The following is a 20,448-nucleotide window of genomic DNA, read 5'->3' as shown; positions in this document are numbered from 1 at the left end:
ACAGGTCTGTCCATTTCACCATTTGACCAGGCATTTATCTTTATAAAGTTCTGCTCAGTTGACCAGGCCTTTGTGCGACTTTTGCAAAATATAAACTCCATCTGCATAAACACTTCATTCAGTTTACTTTGTAGAATATGGTCAACCAAATGTCTTGTCACTTATCTATTCTCATTAAAAGTTATACCACTCGTTTTATGGATATGGTAATTTCCCAATATTTGGGCTGTCTTTAACTCTGACGAATTTCATTGTTCATGTATATGGTAATTGTGGTCACTGGTCAGGGTGGCCCAACATCGTGACTACACTTCATTTAGTCTTGTCCTCAACCTCTGAATCACATATCGTCTGCTCAGTAAATAATTCCACAAGATACTCTGTCGCACCCATATTACCCACATGCTCATCTTTTCTGTAACAAGTAGAACAAAAAGAAAAGGAAACAGTAGGGCAAGTATATAGTTCTTAATTAGCACACCTGGAGTGTGAAAGGTACTTTTGCTGTCTGTACAAACGATTAAACGATTTCCATTATCAAAATCAATATATTATAGAAAAATAACACTTTGATCTTTTGCAAAGGTTCATTCTACAATTTTTGAAAATTTCCTTAATTTATTGCTGCTAAATGGATTATCTACGTTTACAAAAGTGTTGTTTCAGCCCTTTTAACATATAACTCAAGAACCACAGACCTACAAAATATATATCTGTGAATATAGATGCAATTTTGCCAAAGCTCACTACCATTATAAAATGCTGTACACTACCAAATCGCAACAGTTTAAAGTTGTTGCTAACCTTATTTCACTCTTATAAATTTGTATTGTTAGAAATGTTGTGCTATTTGTTATGTTTATTTTCTTGTCGTGTAATTCTGTGCTAGTGTGCTCTTAATTCTGTAATTATTATATTGTATTTCACTTCATAGCTTGCCGAGTTTATAAATTGATTTTATAGTGTTTAATGATATAAATAGATTTAATATTACATGTAGTTAGCTTTTTTACGCTCTAATACTGTTTGCATTAAATGTTGATGTACATTATTTTGTTGTTGTTGGTTTTAAATGATGAATCTGCAATTCGCAACAACGCTAAAATTGTTGTTTCATCATTATAATATAACGATAGCACTTAAACTGAGACTTCCACTTCACCTGCAGTTTACATTTCTCAATTTTCTATTGGCAATAAATTTAATTCAACATCAACCAAACAACTCCAATGTCAAAATAAGGCTTAAAACTGCCAAGGACGCCATTCTCAGAGATTACCTGGAACATCATAATTATTAATTATATGTCCGTCGGACCCCATGGGTTTTTTTAACAATCAGAATTCCATGTCCTAGTGACCTACTCAGACCTATACAATTAGATACCTAATGGTAATTTCTTAAGTTCTTCTTCTTCTTCCTTATAAGTGCCTCCCTCATATGTATGAGTATTGTCGCACTGCATACAGACAAGCTGTACTTATTTTTTACTCTGGAACCTAGAGTAGATGAGCAAGTAGAGTGAAGTGTCTTGCTCAAGGACACAAAGAGCCGGACCTGTGATTCAACCCTTGACCCTTGGTAGGCCTACCTCATAATTTCTACCAATCAACTTCATTCATTGCACTGAACTCATATAAAACCTGTAATTAACCTGCTTGACCCTGGAATTTCAACAACATCACTTGCTAAGGGGTGCTAAAGAGGTAGCAGAGAACCCAATTTTACTTCTTTTAACATTGTAACCATGGTAACTGACGTGGTGTAAGCATATTGCTCCATTGAATGGAATATACTTTGTAATTAACATGCTTGACCCCGAGATTTCAACATCAATTGCTATAAAATTTGTGTTTGTGTGACCTAATTGCTCGCCCTTAAGGGTAGACGAGGTATTGTTGGTCGAAGCAACCTAAAAATCGATTTTCATTATCTAGATCAATATGTTATTGAAAAATAACACCTTGATGTTTTGCAAAAGTTCATTCTACCAATCGTATACATTGCAAACTTGCTTAATTTATTGTTGTTAATGAGTTATGTACGTTATACAAAGGTGTTGTTGTTTCAGCCCTCTTTACAACGTAACTAAAGAACCCCAACACCTATCAAAGTATATCTGTGATATTTTAATTCTTCTACACACTCGCTATGAATTGAGCAATGCAGTTTTTGACAAGGCTCACTACCATTCGCAAGATGCTGTACGCTACCGAATCACAACAGTTTAAATAATTAATAACCTTAAAGATTCTCCAGCTCTCAAATCCCAAAACGATTTGCACACCATACATTGACACATCATACCTTGCACATAATACATCGACCTATGACTGGGCAGAGAATTTCGGTGTCTGCTTATTAATGATATTGGCATTTAACCTATTGCCTGACCACAATTATTTTTCGCTAGCAGCTGCTTGCCCCATAGTACCACTGATACTGTGTTAAACTATGTAACCAAATTATAAAGTATCAACCAAAATATACAATTATCAACCAAATATAAAAGTTTCCACCAAAATATAAAAGTATATTTTTAAACCATTAGCTTAATCAGCTAACACAATCTAATCTAGCTAGACAATATTAATTTAAAATGAACTACCTTCTGCTAGTTTGCTAGGACAGCATTCTTATTAAAATGACGTATGACGTCAGGTGTCTTTTGAAATGTTGGAGCTTTTGCCACATGGAATTTTGAATATAAAATATCAAATTATTCAAGTGGAACAGCTGGTGAAAGGTAAATTATTCACGCCAACCACCAACCAAAGGCATAGACGCTCGCATCAATTCTCCCTACTTCCAGCGTATGCAACTATGAATGATATGACTCTACTGATCCCAACCTAAAACAAACCTTTTTTTATTTTTTATTATTATTATTTTAATTATTTTATTTTATTTTATTATAATTTTTGGAAGAGGTAGAACTCTATTTATTAAAAGTATTTCCGATAACCATTCTAGTAAAAGGGTAGTACAACTCAATGACTGAGAAAATTCGATCGTGAACTTGATGAACGCAATCACAATTCACAAGATGATAGATCGATGATGATGAAGCTCATATAAATTTTAATTATTACTTTAACCCCCGATATTATGAGCTAGCCTCGCCGCACCGGACGATACCCGGGACGATACCTGTGCATGACTGTTCGTTTTTTATACCGTTCTGCAAATTCCACCGGCAGGCATATTATTTATTAACATCATTCAAACATTTTCTTTCCCTCAGAGTTCGTCGGCAAGACATTGAACACTCTTGTTTGTTTATCTTTATTTGTTGTTTAACCTTGACAATATTCATGACTTCGTACATCACTCATGACATCCGACCAATCGCCCGCGATTATTGACATGACGTGGCAAGAATTTTGACCTCTGTAGTGACCTAGTAAACACATTTTTCCTCCAGCGATACGTCCTTGATATTTTACTGTTTTGCTCCCAAATTGACTGTCGACAACTAAAAGACGTTCCTTGTAATTTACAAGCTGGCAGAAATTATTTATTGCAAATTGAATGTAAATTATGAGTAGAAAACATATCAGAAAACTTGGTTAATACTGTATTTTTTCAGTAGTCTAACCCAATGAATATTTAAAATGCTATTAGGCCTGATAATTGTCTGTCCCAATTTCAAGCGTATTTCCACTTTCTTACTAAACGTTATGGTAACGCTTCGACCTTCCAGAATATAATTTCAATCCATTATTTTACTACCAATCAAAATTTTGTTTTATATATCAGTGATATTGTTCCTAAAAACCACATTGTTTGATATTTTGAAGCCGAAAGCTTTATTTAAGCTCCTCTAATTTAATAAACATTTGGATCTTTTTTATCAATGAGATAATATATGAAATCGGTTTTTGCATTCGCAACTGGCGGAGATAATCTTAACTAAATTATGATTCATAAACTTATTATAAACATCTTAATTATGGGCAATTCACTGAATCTAATACATCATTTTGCTAGGGTTAATAACAATAACATAGTGCCATAATATTATTATTTTGTTAAATTGTTCGTATGCATGTTTTGTAAAGTTTTGAACATTAAATGAAACTATGGCAAGAACACCTTTCTGTCTTCCGGGAAAACCCACAAACTCATGAATAATTAATGAAGTACTTTATCAATGGGTATATTTACCAATTCAACATGTTTATGTCAATTGACTTCTTGAAATTGAAAGGAATCAATAATTCTGATGGCTTTTATTTTTCCGGCACAATTATGACTTTATTGATGAAATTAAATGCATGATGGCTTATATTTCTTGGATATATTTGAAATGATATTAGCAAATCTCTCACCCGGCATTTCGCTGTATGCGTAAACAACATCTAGAAACCATGGACGTCATTTTGGTCTGGTTTGTAAACAAATTCTTTATCGGACTAATTATGCACACAATGTATTATGCATCACCAACTTCCATAGGCTTTCGTTGAAATGGAATTGGTTGGAATTCATTTTATCAAATCGGCGCCTGTTCAACTGCTGTATGGCTTTCGTTTGCATTAATTGTTTGGTACGGCAGCCGTATTTTTTGATATTAATTCTGCCGTGTGCAACTTGGCTTGCTCTGACTCTGATGACGTTATACCGACGATTTAAAAATTCGCTTTTCAGCGATCATGTCCACGCATAAATTAAATGCCTTATTGTAGCTTCCTTCATTAGACTGGTTTTTTCCATTTAAATAAACTAATTATGGTAAGCTTACTGACGAAACCAATGATGAAAGGAATTGAGTCTATCACTGTGGACACCGGGCGTGGACACTCGCCGAATTAAAATTTTGTGTCTATCCATTCTGGAAACCAATAATGTAATGAAGACAAAACACCACGACAGTGACCAGCGCAGACGAGAGGGCAGCTCTCATTGGTCAACACACGATGCTGTCACGCTGCTATGGCAACACCCGGCCGGGAACACACAGACCCGATCGGTATGAACCGGAATTGCTTCCGCGTGGGGTTAAATTTGTTTTCTTATCGTTTCACGTTAGAAAACTTTAGTACAAAAGCTTTTTGAACTATATGCCCAGGCCCGTAACCAGGATTTATTTCTTTGGGGGGGGGGTGATTTTGAAAAAGTGGATCTTTTTTTTCAAAATATATGTGACCATCCACCACAAAGTGGTAGTAAAGTCGGCTCTAGATCATTTTCTGTTTATTGCAGAAGTTATAGTTCATCAAAGGTCAAATTCCTAGTATATTCAACATAGAAATCCAATTACTGTTTTTGATTGTATCTCAAAATGGAAAATGCCGACTTTACGACCAGTTTGTGGTGGATGGGCACATATGACCTTTTTGGACTAGGGGGCGAATTTTGAAAAAGTGGACTTTTCTTCAAAATTTGGACCTTCCCATCAAATAAAAATACCCTATTTTTGTTGCTCCCTATAGCTTGAAAATGGGACTAATTTTGGATCAAAAAAGGGGACATTTGGGCCTTTGGCGATTTTGGGGGTGTCTCCCCCTCCCAGGTTACTGGAAATTAGAAACTGGGTGACCCCACATAAGAGCTGGATGATCTGCATTAAAACATTTCAATGCAATCTCCTGTGATGCGCCCCGGGTGATGCGCATCCATAAGAAAGTGTCTATCCACATCCGCTAAGTTGCTGCTTGTGTGTGACATAAAGTTGTATTTAACACACAATTTGACACAGAGTTTTGATTGTTTCTGCATGCTGTCAGCAAGGACCACACTACCCCCAATTAGGCCTATTCCCTATTGTTGGCGTATGAATGCACCAATATATATATATAAGGCGGTATAATGGATTCTTTCTTACTTCAGCGACCGTATCTTTGAATCAACTCACAACACAATGACTCACTTTGCTTGAGCACATCACATAATAACAGACATATGTGACAGACTTGTCAGTATTATCAAGCTTATGGATGCAGTGATGGTAACAGATCTTCTTGTTTGTGTAATAAAACAGATACATTTCTTGATGAAATTTCAAACCATTTTCCAATGAAAATAACTTTCATCTGCTAGTTGTCACCCTCTATTAGCCCTAAATTTTGACACAATGTAAAGAATATGTCAGCGTGACATTTTTCAAATTATTGCTAGTGACATCAAATCACAAAAAAGTAATCTAAATTACGAACAATTACTATAACTTTTTAATAAAATGGCTATTCCTGTTGAAATCCATACACCCCATATAGAAAACATGACCTTAATCTTCCACAAAGGGGGTGTAAATTTCAAATGGAGTTACTCATATAGGTAACCCCATTTGAAATTATTCACTCCCAGTGAAGAAGATTAAGATCATGTCTTCAACAGGGGTGTATGGATTTCAACTAGAATATACCAAAATTTTACCCAGCACTTTTATGCATCACAGTATATTGTGCGTATAGATCTGCAGTGATATGCCGTGACGTGATAATTGAATTGTGTAGATTTACAGTTAAACAGAAAGGATTTAATTAGAATGAAATTCAATAATTGAAGGTTAACGACTCTGCACTGATTGTTTTGAGGGGAATTGTAGGCAATCGCAATTGCATATACACTCGGTGCCTCAAGGATATTTCTCAGTTATAAATGTGATTGCATTCTTTCTTATTTGAATATATGCAAGCTAACTTAATTACAATTAATTAGTAAAATGCTAATTCTAATTAGTAAAAGTTGAGGTTGCTGGATTTAGATACAGTTATGCAATAGGTGTTTTATATCAGGCAATTTAGATGTAAATAGATAACCTTCCTTGATGGAAATTTGTAATCAATTTTAGTATTTCTAAGAGGATGCTGCTGCATCACAGTACCAGTATAGTCAGTCCCTGTGTGAGTAGATAAGCTTTCCATACACCCCTACAGAAGACATGACCTTAATCTTCCACACAGGTAGTGTAAATTTCAAATGGAGTTACCCATTCATGGTAAACAATGTATAATCAAGGGTGAAAGTATAAGGTGTCTCAACCAGGACCGAAAGTGGCTTAGCTCACAGCTACTTTATGTAAACCAGGAGCCATGCACTTCAAGCCCACAAGGAGCCAGCCAAATTCCAACTTATCAAAAGTGGCACACACTCTAATTGCTTACTGGAATTGATAACATTAATTAATTTATCAAAGGGCAAGTAACTTCTAAATGAGCAGTTTCATCTTTTATAATTTCAAGGTGCTGATATCCTGGGAGCATATTATGTAAGTCAACAGCCAGGGGCCATTTTTCTGCCAAAAAGTATCTCCTGGTTAGATTGGTTGACAGGAACCAGGAGCCATTTTAGGTTTCACAGGTGTCAAATGGCTCCTAGGGGAGCCAGATGGCTCCTAGCTTCCATTTATTTTCACTCCTGTGTATAATGTCTTTAGAGTATATTAAGAAAACACCCTTTTCCCATTAAACGATACTTTATTCCCTTGTACCACCACTCCCATGGCTACCACTCCTTTTTACCATCCACCACTTTCTTATTCACCTTTTTGCCAAACAACAAAGTTTACAAAACCATGGTAAAACAATGTATAACATCTTAAGTGCATTATTACAAAAACACCCTTTTACCGTGACAATACATTATGCCCTTCTATCACCCCCAGCAACATTAATTTGTATACACCCACCTGCCTACACATTCCAAAAAAGACATTCATAACCTAAACATGTTTCCACCACATTCATTTTTTTTTTCATATTCTTCTTCGCAGCCATTCTTGTGGAAATTCTTCCGGGCACAGATAAAGCTAATCAGTATTTTATTGGCATGCAATAATAGACCAGTATGATATTATCAACTTTGTGTGAAATATTCAAGTTTTTTACCCCAGGTGATGCACCTGAACATGACGGAGGGGATATGGTGTATGCTGCATGGGTAATTTACTAATGACACCGTATGATTATCCTCCCATGCACGAATAACAAGCGTGGCTTGAAATTTCTTACAATTTTCAAAAAAATTAGAATCTTGCATTTTTACGAATATATTAGAAATTTACTCTAAAAATGCATCAAAATGAGTACAAACAAGCATAGTATTGCATCAGCGGATCTTGAGATATCCACTGAGATTTGTGGAAAATTTCAAAATGTTTGGGTTTTTTTGTACATTGGAAGTCAAATCACACATTATGAATTCAATTAGTGCATTGCCCTTTTGTAGCTTCCATATAACTGTTACCTGATATGATTTATTGACTTCAGCATTAACTAATTTAATCATCACACTGACTGGGTTGACTGGTTCACCTGCCTCACAAACTCCAAATCGTTAATTTCAATACATTTGTTATTTAATTATTCTCGTTAAGGAAACAGTGTAAGCTGTTTGTTGCAATTTGATATATTGTACCACGATGATACGGTTATGGATCCCAAACAAGTTGCTTGAAAATCGCTATTGTTTCAGATGTTCTGAGGCTGTTTAACCTTTTTTGCTCCAAAGTGCATAGATCTGATTAGTAATAAGTAACAGATGAAGAAAAGAACAAAAAGAAAAGAATGCAAAAGAGCAATAAGGAAAGAGAAAGAAACGAACAAACAAACACAAATGAACAAACAAACAATAAATAAATAGGAAAGAAAGAAAGAAAGAAAGAAAGAATGAAAGAAAAAAAAAAAGAAAGAAAGAAAGAAAGAAAAAAAGAAAGAAAAAAAGAAAGAAAAAAGAAAGAAAGAAAGAATGAAGAAAGAAAGAAAGAAAGAAAGAAAGAAAGAAAGAAAGAAAGAAAGAAAGAAAGAAAGAAAGAAAGAAAGAAAGAAAGAAAGAAAGAAAGAAAGAAAAAAAGAAAAGAAAAAAAGAAAGAAAGAAAAAAAACCAAATATTTACTGACCATATTCAGAACCTACGTGTACTTACTAATAGAATAAGCTGATATAAGAAGCTGACAATATAAACTCACTAAACAAGTACGACTTTGGAAAGTTTTTTAAAACATCGGGAAGTGCAGTGATAAGTTCAACAACCGCTATGACATTTTTATTTGAATGCACACAGACATTTGATATTGAAGTGGAATAAAAACACTGCAATTCTTATAGATTAGGTGGTTTAATTAAAATTTGTTTACAAAAGCTGTAACATGTCAGTGCCTGAATATTTCCTTTCATTTGTATTACGTGAAACTCATTCATGACAAAAATACAAATTTAGCTTTGCACCTTTCTATCAATTGAAGAGAGCAACATTTGTGCAGAAGACTATGAAATATGCAAAAATATGCAAAAACCTGATTTTGTAAATTATCTGACTTTTTTTTTTTCATTTGTATTGAATTATATGAAACTCTTTCATGACAACAATATAGATGTCGCTTCACACTTTGCTATCTACTGAAGATAGCAACATTTGTGCTTAATCTCAATGGCTACAATTGCAGTAAATGTTTATCACTTTCTACTGAAGATAGTAATTTAACAGACAACAGTCAAAGAGAGCTACTTGTCACAAATATGCAAAAACCTGATTTGTAGATCATCTGACTTAGCAAATTATCACTATCTTGTATTAAAGATAGCAACATTTGTGTTCAATTTCCACATGGCTACAGTTGCAGTACACATATATTCGCTGTCGTAGTGCACGTTAGAATATGGCCGTTGCTAGGTCAACTGGATCACGCTTTCTTTGTTACGAACCACTGATCGAAATGACCACAACACAAAGCCTATGGCATATCAAAATTGTGTATGAGCCCAGGCTTGGAGCAGTAACCAATGGTTACTAATGTGCACTATGACAACGAATTAATCACTTTCTACTGGTAACATGTGTATTGAACAGAAGGCAATCAAAGAGAGCTACCTCTCACAAATATACAAACACCTGATTTGTAGATTATCTGACTTGGCAATTATCACTGATTGTGCCTTTAAGAATGTTGTAGGTGGCTATAACACGTGCAGGTGAGACACTATAATGGTGGCACAGACACGCGATGACTAATTCAATTAGTAGATGTGGGGACGTTCTGTGTCTGCAAGTGATAAGATTGGCAACAAGGTGTTGACATTAATTACATTCCATGTTTTAGTAGTGAGAAAAAGAAGGTGACATTCATGTAGCAATGTGAATGACATTCTCAAGGGGTGTGATATTATAGCTGTTTAATTGTGTAATGTAGAGTGACTTATCAGGCAGTGGGCAGTGTAGGAAGAGTGCAGGCACCCAGCAATCCTGGAAAGTAGAGTGAGCAAAGCTGCAAAAAAGTGAGGCACCCATGGGCACTCCGCTTGGGGCGTGCCTGGAAGAGTGCCTCCCAATGGCTCTTGCCAAGCAGGTCAGCATGATCTGCCAGGCCAATATCAGTTGTTTTTATTGTACAAACACTACACCAATGAAGTGATTTGCTATCTTCAGTAGATAACAAAGTTTGGTGTATTTTGTATAAGTCATTAAACCAAGGGTAAATATTTATTTTTATGTCAAATATTTTTTTATGTCAAGCATAATTATCTAGGCATTAACATCTGAAACCTCGGAAATAATCCTGACAAAACTTTGGCCAGGCACAAGTGACCTGGTGAAGGGGGTTGTTATAGATAGTTGGTCGGGGCATTTTTACAGGACAGGCAAGTGTAGCCAAGAATCTGGCTTATCACCCTGATTGGAACGACTGAGTCACAGGGGGAGCGGAATTGGATTTTTACTTTTTGGTCCTGTGAGGAAATGAACCCCGGATCTCTCGCACCAACGTCAAAGACATTTATAACCAGTGTGTCATGTTGCTCCCTTTCAAAGCCATAATGCCAATATTTTTTTTAAAAGCCATGGTGTCCATTATTTTTCATATCAATATATTTTATCCCAATATTGCTACATGCACTTTAAAAAGCAGAGGTGTAATATTTCAATTAATTAAAATGATTTATAGCTTGATTTCAACAATGTTAGCAACACTTTGCAATATACCATACACTATGCATTACCTGCAATTGATATAATAACTTTGATTATTGCATTGGACATCATTGCATATGGCTTAAAAAGTGGGGAATCTGGGAAGCTCCTTCCCATGAAATGTTGGTGATTGGAGGAAAAGTCTGGTATTTGGAAGGAAATTATGTCTTTTTTGTATATAAAAACATGCTATAAATTGTGGTAAATTTAGCTTGCTTCCCAGGAAATTAACATTTTTTTAAAACCTGTCAATACATAAAGTATGGTTTTGATATAGGGTAGGTGCTTCCAAGAATCTAAACAATGCATTGCATACCCATTGCACACCATCAGCGCATGTTCCCCAAACAATTCCCTGAAATTGGCACGACCATCAGTGCTGCCAAAAGTCATTTCAGGTCCAGGGGGTATATACTACCTGATACTTTATAAACTACCTGATAGATTATATGTAACCTGCTACCACGAAATAAGAATAAAGTCACAAGTTGGTAGTTTTGAGACCTCTTGGCTGCTGTTCTTTGTTTGCCTTGCCCTGTACAAACCAGCAGTATGTCCTTTGTGGATAGCCCATTTGTGTCCCCTTTCACAAATGACATACTATTGGCTTGAACCAGTGTTCGAAATACCCCCTGCATAAATGCACAAATGCATGTAACTTTGACTCTGTGCATGTAGGATTTTGCCTGTGCATGTAAAATTTGGTGAAAATCAGCCAATTTTTAGGACAAAATCAGAGTTGTGCATGTATGTATTATTTTGTATTTCGACCCCTGGCTTGAACATGTGCGTGTGAAACAAAGAACACCAACGCAGCAGCCAGGACATTTCAAAACTACTAACTTGCGACTATATGCTCATTTCGTGGTACCAGGTCACATCACCTGTAACTGAAATAAAACTTTGATTATATTTATTGCAATGAACATCCATGCATAAAGTTTGGTTTTGATGCTGCTTCCAAGAATCTTAACAATGCATATACCTATTGGAAAACATCAGCTTGAATTAGCCAAAACATTTCTCTGAAATCAGCAAGACCACATGGGTAACACATATATAACATATCTTTGAAAAAAATACATTACATCCAAAGGCTGCCTCTTGTATTTGTTTTACTAACTTTGTTTTTTTATGTAATGCGGTACAGCCTGCTAGTATTTAAGCCAAATATTTTAATGACGGCTTTCAACTTTGTCAATACTGTTATTTCCTTGTTTTTTACCAAATTTGTAATTAAAAAAATACCTTGTTTCTCGCTCTTTTCTTGCAACATGCCAGAAGGCTTTTGCAATGCGTACGCGGTAATCAAAGGATGCGTTTGACAGGCGTATGCACAGCACGCACTTTGCATGTAGAACCTCGTTTTGAGATGACCGTGCGATCGGCGAATAGCTTGCATCACAATTTACATCTGAACCCTTCAAATGTGTCATTCCAATTGAAATCCATACACCCCCTATGGTAGACATGAACTTCCACACAACAGTAATGAGTGCAAATTTCAAATTGGGTTACCTGAATGGGCAACTCCATTTGAAATCTACACCCCTGTATGGGAGATTAAGGTCATGTCTTCCATAGAGGGTGTAAAATTTCAAATAGAATAGCCCCATGTACACAACTAGTCGTGCCTTCATCGTGAAATTTTCATCTGCAATGGGTGAGATACGCTTGCACGGACCATTTGCAAAAGCAAATAAGATTTCTCACTCACACGCTGTGAAATTCTGAAACGCAAATGTTTAATTAAACAAAGTGGATGAAGTACCTGGTTGCTAAATAATCCTTGTGTTGAACAAGAAGGTGCGGTACAAATTAATGAATAATATCTTCAAAACGTATGTAGTGCAGTACATAGGATGTGTATACATGATGTAAAGTTAATAAAAAGCAAGCAGTAAAACAAGGCACAAGTTGTTGCATTGTTTCGAGGGATGTTGGTAAGTGAATTCAGGGAACATTCTTTGACTAATTTCCATTACAGGTAAATTAAGTAATTCTTGGCCAATATCAAACACTATGAACATTAGACTCGCTAGTGGCTCCACGATAAACACATGCGCACATAGCGCGGTACAGGAGAAAGAATACATGCGTCTTACATTGTGTACACGCTTAGTATGCTACAGGGATGCAAGGCACATGTTCCAGTTTGGCCAAGAATTGCTTAATTTACCTGTAGTCTTGCATACTTTTAGAGAATGCATTTCTGAGAGGGCACAGCCCCTTATGAGATCTGTAGCCAAATGAAACAAGAAAAGAGTAACCTTACCTTGACTGTGCATCTATCTCTAAGATATAAGTGTCCTGTGCGTTGTCAGGTACCACCTGGGTGTGACGCCTGGCTGCAGCCGTGTCAGTGGGGCAAAGAGAAGGTCATTGCACTCTTTGTCTTCTTGGTAGCTGCTGCTGACCCCTCACTCACAGCAACCTGTATAATTTAAGATGAAAAGAACAACAAAAAATTGTATTTCCTGATTTTACGTGAATTTTGATAAGCGAGTACAACAAATTTAAACGATTCCATGTTGCCACTTCGGAAGTACACAAAAGACAATCTAAGAAGTGTTTCTCTCCAACACAGTCTGTCATCCCTATGGCCGAGAGGACTCTTTCCAATACCTGGACTGCAAAGAGAAAATGAAGGAAATCTTTTCCAAGATAATGATATGAAGATGACGATGATGCTGATTTAGGCGATGATGGCAGTAGTGCGCAGTGACGATGATGATGAGGAAAACAATGATAAGATGATGATGATGATAATGATGACAACAACAATGACACTGACTACACTGACTAGCCCTGATATTAAATGGTATAGATACAATGGGATCAAGGAAGGTAAAAACAAAAATAAAATGGTGACAATTATTCCAATTCAACAACAAATTTGAAGACTGCAGACCCAGTCATGATAAAATGCATGATTATTCAAGTGTTACGCTTACTCAAAAAGAAGACAAAGAGAGAATAAAAATCTTAAATGGGCTGTTCCACTTGAACTCAATACACCCTCTATGGAACACATGACCTTAATCTCCCAAACAGGGAGTGTGAATTTAAAATGGAGTTGCCTGAATGGGTGTCTCCATTTGAAATCTACATGTACACCCCCTGTGTGGAAGATTAAGGTCATGTCTTCCATAAGGGGTGTAAGGATTACAACTGGAATAGTTGAATAAATCACTCCATTACAAAGCAAGCTCCAAGGAATATGTGTTCCAGTTCTGAACAGACTAATGTTTGCTAGTTTATGCCAAGAATTTCAATCAAGCACTCTCGTTTTTATATACATACATTGGTCCAGATTTTAACATGAAATGAGGAGTACAGGTGCAAAACCAGATCATTTGAACGTTCTGTGCTGCTTTGTGTTTTTTTATATATTCATAACCTCCGCGTAGCACACCACAAGTGCATCCCAATGAAATTGCTCACTAGATGACATACGCACACAGGTGCAAAGGTTATTGATTATCCATCAATGACTTACGCAATGACGTAGCAATGGATTATGCGACACAATGACTTCTGCGTATATGCCTATGTGATGGAACAGTTTATACCTGTACAAAGTATCGTATTTGGACACATCATGATTTTGCACTGCTGTAATTGGATGTTAGTGGTAAATCTGTATTAAAGCCTGTAGGTTCGATATTTTGAAGATGTTATTAACCTCTATAATCAATATTGTTATTTAAGGTGGTACTACACCCCTGATAAATTTTGTGACTAATTTTGCATTTTTCTCAAATAATAACTGCACACTGGTAACAAAAGTTATGAGTATTAATAGGGCAAGGAATCCAAATACTTCACTGAAATTTCAGTAATTCAAGACAAGTGGTTCATTATAATGTTAAGAAATGAGGTACATTCTAGTGGTAGGGCCTACCTCTTTTCTTATCATAAATAATGTACTGCTTGTCTTGAGTCACTGAAATTCCAGTGTAGTAACTGGATTCCTTGCCCCTATAATATACATAACTTTTGTTACCAGTGTGTTATTATTTTTGAGAAAATGCAATTTATCAAGTAGTACCACCTTAAATCATTTGATTCTGCATCAATATTTCTTTCTTGAATGAACATCAACCTTTAATAACATGTGATGTGATCAAGCAAAATCAGTCGGAACTCGTAAATATTGATTTAAAGATTTAGCCAAACAAAGGAAATATTTCCTTTTGTTTCCTTATGTTTTGGAAACTCTTTAACTGCTCATATCTTTTGAAATGATTGTCCAATTTCAATGGAATTTTCTGCAAAATGCCAACTTCAGACTGATTTTGCTTGATCACACCACATATATCCTGCCGTCAGCCAAAAAAAAATGTGTATTACTTATAACAGAATACCAAAAAGATACAAGGCAAGTTTTTTTCTGTTTTACAAATTGAATATATGCATTATGCAAGTTGTCTACTAAAGAATATTGCCTAGAAGTAATATTGTACAGCGGAAAATTTGTGCACGGATATTATTTTTGTGATATTCACTGTTAATTTCAGAACTGCAAATTAAAATCCTGCAAAATTATTTGCTACCCGTCCCATAGGCCTTAACCCCCTGGACACTACTAGTCATCTAACAGCATTTCTGATTGGTTGATAACTTGAAACGCTCTTTCAATTGCCAATTATGACAAGGCTTTAAACTATTTATGGTCCAACTTGGATTTGCAGATCTATGATCTTATTAATACCCTCCTCCTTGATTGATTCAAAATTGGACACAATATTCATTTTGGCCAATCGGCAGGTAGTTCTCATAGGGTTGTGTAACTATTGTGTGCAAAATAGCCAAATTCGAAGCTAGAGTTCTTGAGTAAGCTTACTTATATGTGCATGTGATGTGTGCATGGCTGCAGAATTTTGCATATGCCATTGGTGCATGCAGCACATCGAATTGACAACAAAGTATTGCTCAAAGTATTCCTTCTAGTTCTTTTTTTGTCATATAACTGGATGAGAATCTCAGCTCATATTATACAAAAAACATTTTACCAATTACCTCTTGTGTTCTTGAGTCTGGCACTAAAAGAAGACTTCTTTTTCTGTGGCAACTTTGACTTTCCACGATGTTTACTAAATTTTATCCTGCCTATTGACAGCCCGTAGGCAATTATAGTGCTAAGGGTGCACAGCACTAAATTGACTTGCTATTGTACTCATTAATAATAATTTATCATGATATAGTTCTCAATGATTTAAAATAATTAGTTAAAAAATTGTTTCCAACAGGTTATTTGTTTTATTCTTGGAGTCAGGATTTAAGGACAACATATGCATCAAAATATTCACTGTCAAATCATAGAGTACCGTAAAATGGGGTAACTTTGGACACTTTTCAGAGTTTTTAAACCACTGCTTCCCAACAAAACCAATTATATTTCTAATTAACTCTTTTTTATGACATTAGGGTTCCCTTCTACACCTTGAAGTTTAAAAAGATTTTTAAATAATTTTGTAAGGGTGCCCTAGGGGTTCAAAATAGCCTGATCAAAGTTGCCCCAAATGCAGCGTATTAGGCCTACATTCCATGAAGAAAAAAAAATCACAAAAATTGATCTTTGTTGTATATCATGTATATCGCTCATTCTACAAAATCCGGTGCCAATAGCCTTTTTTCCATTCTTTGGTCCACAAAAACTTTGTCGAGCATTTAGGGCATCAAATATGTTGTTTTTCTGGTAGAACTCAACGAGATCTACACGGACATATATAGTTTTCCATACTTTAAATGCTTTCTTCAGCCTGATTAACCCTTGCAAAGGCTCAAAAATCGCTAAAATGCGTTTCCACAGCTCAAGTGTCACATCTAAACCTGAATATTTTCTTTGAATAAATGCGATTTCTTTACATATTTGCTGTTTTTTAATTAGATAACGCACCATCATATTGTTTATCAACATTATTTTTTAGTGATTAAAATGTCTTTGTGTAATTCTAAAATAAATTGCACTTTCCACCAAAACGCTGTGAGCTCGTTACCCTTTTTAACACACGTTATTGGAAAGAAGTAAAACAGAGGTATCAATGTAATTTATGGTTTTGAAAGGAAACACTCATAGGTTTTTAAAAATCACAGTAAAAATCGTGATGCTGTAGCATTTTTGGCATAGAAATGTTGTAAACATTGAAATTTCGACCGACCATGTTAAGATTGGTGAGCTACGTTACCAGGATTCTATAGTATGCACTTGTATTACATGTACTTCCTAATAATATGTGAAAGCTACCAGTGGTCGAACCCCATTTATATTAGAATTAACCGACATAATGTTCTAACGTTCGCAAATCACATTAAAAACATTAAAAACCAGTGAACTACGTTACTGTGAGCTACGTTACACACTCATTTAAGCATCTTCAAAACTTCTATGAAATGGTTAAATCTGTTTTACATTTCACTCAAGTGATCTTTAATTTGCTTTTTATGACCTTGGATTGAGTAAAACCAGCCCATTTTATAGTCGGTAACGTAGCTCACATTACATTGAGTTTTAGTGTTAAAAAACATCATGACTTCCTGAAAGAAAAATATGCAAGTGGTGTTGGCAATTTTTTACATCTGAAAGTAGTGATACATTTACTTTAAAAAAACACAAAAAGCAGGTCTTTTTGAACAACTTTTATTTTTTCTATTTTTTTAGTGGATTGGCACCGGATTTTGTAGAATGAGCGATATGGGCAAGTTGTTTTTTTTTATGACATTTGACCACTTGCAAAATTAATCAAGCACACATCCTTCAATTACTCACAAATATTGATTTTTATCTGAAAAAAATGCAAATTTTTGGTCAAAAATTGGAAATTGGACATGAGCAACTATTATTTCTTCCAAATATATTTCTTAACAAATTGACACCAAATATGACTAAAAACAATATTGCTGTACGAAAATATGACCATTTGAAAAAATTTATTTGACTGACCAAAGTTACCCTGCTGACCGAAGTTACCCCATTTTACGGTAGGTTAGTAGATTGGAAATTATGAATTTAGGTCTGTAAATAGAATTGTCACTATCAAAATCAAGTTTAACTTGAAAATTTGCTATACAATACTAGTTGAGTGGGAAGAAGCAGTGACGTAGGGGGAACTGTGGTCCATCCCCTGTGGGAAGTTGTTTGCCCCTATTGCAACGCTCTCATACATGGGTGTATCCACAGGGAGCTGGGAGAAAATTTTCAAGGATAAAATGTGGATGGCAACAAGTAAAGTGCCATTAAAATTACTAAAACAGGACAAAAAATTGACAATTTGCCCCCTCACACTAAAATCCTGGGTACACTATTCTGCTCCCATACTCTAACCCCACCCCCGGGCCATTTCCGTCAAATTCTCCCCCCCCCCCTCCCCCTTGAAAGTGCCCTTCCTCTCCAGTGATACCAACAAGGGGGGGATAAGAGATGATTTCTGACAGGCAGTGGCGGCACTACGGGGAGGAGGGGGGGAGCCGCCACTGCTGAAAGGGGTTCAAAACCCTAACCCATTTCTAATGGTATAAATTTTTGCTTAAAAAGTGCCAACTGTTATATACTTAAGGGCTAGTTTTTTTTTAAAACATAGAACAATTTTTAAGGATTTAATGCTTAAATCTACCAATTTTGTTGTTTTTGGATGATGTTTCAAAACATGTCTGTTTGTTTAACCTGTTATACCGGATGGACATGGACACACTTGGGTCCTGATAGTCCAGTAAAATGCTTATGCGAAGCTTTAAAAGCTTATGCTACTGGCTTATATAAAGAGAGTGAAAAAAGAAACAGGACTGAGGAAAAAGAGCAAGGAAAAGAAAGGCCACTCCCAAAAAATTTTGCTCTCAGCCTTTGGCAATTGGGTCAAAAAATAAGAAATTAGGAATTCTTATTCCATGTCCAGTCACAGCACCAGGATATTTTTTTGGGGGGGGCGGCTTGGGGGCCAAAGTGAATTTCAGGGGGGGGGGGGCAAAAAGGTTCTTGCAAAAAGTTGACATTTATTTTCCTAATTTAAAGTTTTACTGGGGGGACAAAGTTCTGACTGGGGAAATTTGCCCCCCACCCATCAAAACCTACCCACCCATATCCCCATGTCTAGGACTTTATTGTGAAAAACTATCATATTTAGATGGCACATCCATGAGAAAGAGTAAGTTTGGCTTGGAGATTTACCATATCATGATCATTACTAAAATAAATATGCTATACTTTATTGGTGTGCAAAATACATAATGCAACATCTTGACTTGAAGAGACCACTTAACATGGCAGTCAGCCAAAGCCCACTGTTTGTTCAAACATGCATGTTATAACACAGACATGCTTCTTAGTCTTGACTTATGGCACATAAGATGGGAACATGACTTAACAAAAACATCTTGACTAACAAAACATTTATTTGGTTTTTAAATGTGCTGCTAAATGATGTTACTGGCATATGCTAATGTTTTGGTCTGTAAGGTATACAGCCTGGATAAACACTAGGGAGCCCCTTCACCATCATGTTTTTTGTTTTTTGCTTGTAGAAATGCAATGATGGGGAAAACAGTGCTGTCAAGAATCATTTAATACGGGCCCAATGGTATGAACACACAGGTCCCCTTGAGCGATGACGTGCAAGACAGTTGCACTTGCTGTTTGTTTGACATATGGGGGGGTGGAGATTGGGGTAACATCCCTATGAACACAATGTTGAAGCTAAGCAAAAGTATAGTGTCCCCCAGATTAACTTTCTTGGAACAAGGATGTTTCTTGTACACACTTCTCTGTCTTAAATGACTATCATTATACAGGATTAGAACTAGATGGCTAACCAACATCTAACAAAACAGAATAGAATGATCAAATCTCTCCATAACAAAACGTAATGCAGGTTTCTATGCTTTTTTGGTCAAAAAAGGTCAACATTTTGGGAAGAATGTCCACAAAATCACCCCTCCCACCTGGAAAAAAGATCCACTTATTGTTCAAAATTGGCTCTTGTGATGTGCCCTGAGTAATTTAATTTGATGATTTATCTTTGTTTACAAAGTTACATGAGTGATGACATTTTGGGGAATTCCCCTCTCAAATTGAGCAAAACAAGCTGAATCATATCTAATTTGGAATATTTGGAAACCCCTGAAAATGATGTAATGGGATTTCCCCTCAGGAAGTGATGTAATGGGATTTCCCCTCAGGAAGTGATGTCATGTGAAAGGTTAATGTTATAATTAAGACTTTGGAATTCCCCAGATTGAGCATAATGTGAAGGCAGTAAATGGCCCAGAATAGAATGGGGTTTTTCCCAAGCTTGGTATATAATAAGAAAATGTAAACAATGATTCACAGTTGATAGTGTTGATCTGGGCTATGCTTACAGTCCAATTCCTTGAAAGAAAGGAAATTACAAACCAGAAATATTTTATGTAGTCAAAGTACTACTATTTACCAGTGTTGTCGGAGAAGATCTAGAATACGTCAAAGAACGTTATTCTCCCAAGAAAGGAAATATATTCTTCTGTCGACTTGCTGAAGTCTGGTATTTTGATTCAACGCAACTGTCA

The 20,448-nt window shown here is 35.9% G+C and overlaps 1 protein-coding gene and 1 long non-coding RNA gene across 2 annotated transcripts in view; both read right to left on the bottom strand.

Annotated features, from left to right (window-relative positions):
• The window catches only part of LOC140146543 (WD repeat-containing protein 89-like), a 286,375-nt gene that overhangs the window by 141,601 nt on the left and 124,326 nt on the right, over positions 1 to 20,448 (bottom strand). Inside the window, exon 2 of the mRNA XM_072168419.1 lies at positions 13,184 to 13,342. The gene's annotated coding sequence lies outside the window, so the exon portion shown is untranslated. The remainder of the gene's footprint in view (positions 1 to 13,183; positions 13,343 to 20,448) is intronic.
• Positions 1,043 to 2,531, bottom strand: LOC140146541 (uncharacterized). Its single transcript, XR_011858260.1, has 2 exons — positions 2,244 to 2,531; positions 1,043 to 1,876 (listed from the first exon to the last, which is right to left on the bottom strand). It is a non-coding gene; the product is annotated as an uncharacterized lncRNA (long non-coding RNA).

Source organism: Amphiura filiformis, chromosome 2, assembly GCF_039555335.1.
Source record: "Amphiura filiformis chromosome 2, Afil_fr2py, whole genome shotgun sequence".
Classification (NCBI taxonomy): Eukaryota; Metazoa; Echinodermata; class Ophiuroidea; order Amphilepidida; family Amphiuridae; genus Amphiura; species Amphiura filiformis.
The sequence above is the reverse complement of the archived record's forward strand: the minus strand, read 5'-3'. Positions and strand labels throughout refer to the sequence as shown.